The following is a 3,439-nucleotide window of genomic DNA, read 5'->3' as shown; positions in this document are numbered from 1 at the left end:
CCAAAAATTAATTGCTCGTCAGGTATTGTGGAAAAACCTTGACTTTTTACGTCACATCTGAGACCTCACACCACCGCTCCCGGATGGGCTCGAACCACCAACCTATTGGTTAACAGCCGAACGCGCTAACCATTGAGCCACGGAAGCTCAGAAATTAAATGGTTGTCTCGTATTGTGGAAAAGTTTTGACTTTTTACGCTACATCTGAGACCCCACAACACCTCTCCCGGGTGGGCTCGAACCTTCAACCTTTCGATTAACAGCTGAACGCGCTAATCATTGCGCCACGGAAGCCCACAAATTAAATGTTCGTCAGGTATTGTGGAAAAACTCTGACATTTTACGTTACATCTGAGACCCTACAACACCTCTCCCGGTTGGGCTCGAACCACCAACCTTTCGATTAACAGCCGAACGCGCTAACCATTGCGCCAAGGAAGCCCAAAATATAAACGGTCGTCAGGTATTGTGGAAAAACTTTGGCTTTCTACGTTACATTTGAGAACCCACATCACTCCTCCCGGGTGGGCTCGAACCACCAACCTATTGGTTAACAACCGAACGCGCTAACCATTGCACCACGGAAGCCCACAAATTAAATGTTCGTCAGGTATTGTGGAAAAACTCTGACATTTTACGTTACATCTGAGACCCTACAACACCTCTCCCGGTTGGGCTCGAACCACCAACCTTTCGGTTAACAGCCGAACGCGCTAACCATTGCGCCAAGGAAGCCCAAAATATAAACGGTCGTCAGGTATTGTGGAAAAACTTTGGCTTTCCACGTTACATTTGAGATCCCACATCACCCCTCCCGGGTGGGCTCGAACCACCAACCTATTGGTTAACAACCGAACGCGCTAACCATTGCGCCACGGAAGCCCAAATACTAAATGGTCGTCAGGTATTGTGGAAAAACTTTGGTTTTCTACGTTACATTTGAGATCCCACAACACCGCTCCCGGGTGGGCTCGAACCACCAACCTATTGGTTAACAGCTGAACGCGCTAACCATTGCGCCACGGAAGACCAAAAATTAAATGCTCGTCAGGTATTGTGTAAAAACCTTGACTTTTTACGTCACATCTGAGACCTCACAACACCGCTCCCGGATGGGCTCGAACCACCAACCTATTGGTTAACATCCGAACGCGCTAACCATTGAGCCACGGAAGCTCAGAAATTAAATGGTTGTCACGTATTGTGGAAAATTTTTGACTTTTTGCGCTACATCTGAGACCCCACAACACCTCTCCCGGGTGGGCTCGAACCTTCAACCTTTCGATTAACAGCTGAACGCGCTAATCATTGCGCCTCGGAAGCCCAAAAATTAAATGTTCGTCAGGTATTGTGGAAAAAGTCTGACATTTTACGTTACATATGAGACCTCACAACACCGCTCCCGGATGGGCTCGAACCACCAACCTATTGGTAAACAGCCAAACGCGCTAACCATTGAGCCACGGAAGCTCAGAAATTAAATGGTTGTCAGGTATTGTGGATAAGTTATGGATTATTACGTTACATCTGAGACCCTACAACACCTCTCCCGGTTGGGCTCGAACCACCAACCTTTCGGTTAACAGCCGAACGCGCTAACCATTGCGCCAAGGAAGCCCAAAAAATAAATGGTCGTCAGGTATTGTGGAAAAACTTTGGCTTTCTACGTTACATTTGAGATCCCACATCACCGCTCCCGGGTGGGCTCAAACCACCAACCTATTGGTTAAGAGCCGAACGCGCTAACCATTGCGCCACAGAAGCCCAAAAATTAATTGCTCGTCAGGTATTGTGGAAAAACCTTGACTTTTTACGTCACATCTGAGACCTCACACCACCGCTCCCGGATGGGCTCGAACCACCAACCTATTGGTTAACAGCCGAACGCGCTAACCATTGAGCCACGGAAGCTCAGAAATTAAATGGTTGTCTCGTATTGTGGAAAAGTTTTGACTTTTTACGCTACATCTGAGACCCCACAACACCTCTCCCGGGTGGGCTCGAACCTTCAACCTTTCTATTAACAGCTGAACGCGCTAATCATTGCGCCACGGAAGCCCACAAATTAAATGTTCGTCAGGTATTGTGGAAAAACTCTGACATTTTACGTTACATCTGAGACCTTACAACACCTCTCCCGGTTGGGCTCGAACCACCAACCTTTCGGTTAACAGCCGAACGCGCTAACCATTGCGCCAAGGAAGCCCAAAATATAAACGGTCGTCAGGTATTGTGGAAAAACTTTGGCTTTCTACGTTACATTTGAGATCCCACATCACCCCTCCCGGGTGGGCTCGAACCACCAACCTATTGGTTAACAACCGAACGCGCTAACCATTGCGCCACGGAAGCCCACAAATTAAATGTTCGTCAGGTATTGTGGAAAAACTCTGACATTTTACGTTACATCTGAGACCCTACAACACCTCTCCCGGTTGGGCTCGAACCACCAACCTTTCGGTTACTAGCCGAACGCGCTACCCATTGCGCCAAGGAAGCCCAAAATATAAACGGTCGTCAGGTATTGTGGAAAAACTTTGGCTTTCTACGTTACATTTGAGATCCCACATCACCCCTCCCGGGTGGGCTCGAACCACCAACCTATTGGTTAACAACCGAACGCGCTAACCATTGCGCCACGGAAGCCCAAATACTAAATGGTCGTCAGGTATTGTGGAAAAACTTTGTTTTTCTACGTTACATTTGAGATCCCACAACACCGCTCCCGGGTGGGCTCGAACCACCAACCTATTGGTTAACAGCTGAACGCGCTAACCATTGCGCCACGGAAGACCAAAAATTAAATGCTCGTCAGGTATTGTGTAAAAACCTTGACTTTTTACGTCACATCTGAGACCTCACAACACCGCTCCCGGATGGGCTCGAACCACCAACCTATTGGTTAACAGCCGAACGCGCTAACTATTGAGCCACGGAAGCTCAGAAATTAAATGGTTGTCACGTATTGTGGAAAAGTTTTGACTTTTTGCGCTACATCTGAGACCCCACAACACCTCTCCCGGGTGGGCTCGAACCTTCAACCTTTCGATTAACAGCTGAACGCGCTAATCATTGCGCCACGGAAGCCCACAAATTAAATGTTCGTCAGGTATTGTGGAAAAACTCTGACATTTTACGTTACATATGAGGACTCACAACACCGCTCCCGGATGGGCTCGAACCACCAACCTATTGGTTAACAGCCGAACGCGCTAACCATTGAGCCACGGAAGCTCAGAAACTAAATGGTTGTCAGGTATTGTGGATAAGTTATGACTTATTACGTTTCATCTAAGACCCTACAACACCTCTCCCGGTTGGGCTCGAACCACCAACCTTTCGGTTAACAGCCGAACGCGCTAACCATTGCGCCAAGGAAGCCCAAAAAAAAAATGGTCGTCAGGTATTGTGGAAAAACTTTGGCTTTCTACGTTACATT

General features: G+C 47.8%; 1 non-coding gene across 1 annotated transcript; it reads right to left on the bottom strand.

The window, feature by feature from the left end:
* Nucleotides 1–1,691: 1,691 nt before the first annotated feature.
* TRNAK-CUU (transfer RNA lysine (anticodon CUU)) lies at nucleotides 1,692–1,764 on the bottom strand. The gene has a single exon. It is a non-coding gene; the product is annotated as a tRNA-Lys (tRNA).
* Between the last annotated feature and the right edge of the window lie 1,675 nt (nucleotides 1,765–3,439).

Source organism: Phalangium opilio, unplaced genomic scaffold (genome assembly GCF_054372755.1).
Source record: "Phalangium opilio isolate 3A_F unplaced genomic scaffold, DU_Popi_V2 ptg001421l_1, whole genome shotgun sequence".
Lineage (NCBI taxonomy): Eukaryota > Metazoa > Arthropoda > Arachnida > Opiliones > Phalangiidae > Phalangium > Phalangium opilio.
Note: the sequence above shows the minus strand (reverse complement) of the source record. Positions and strands in the feature narration are given on the sequence as shown.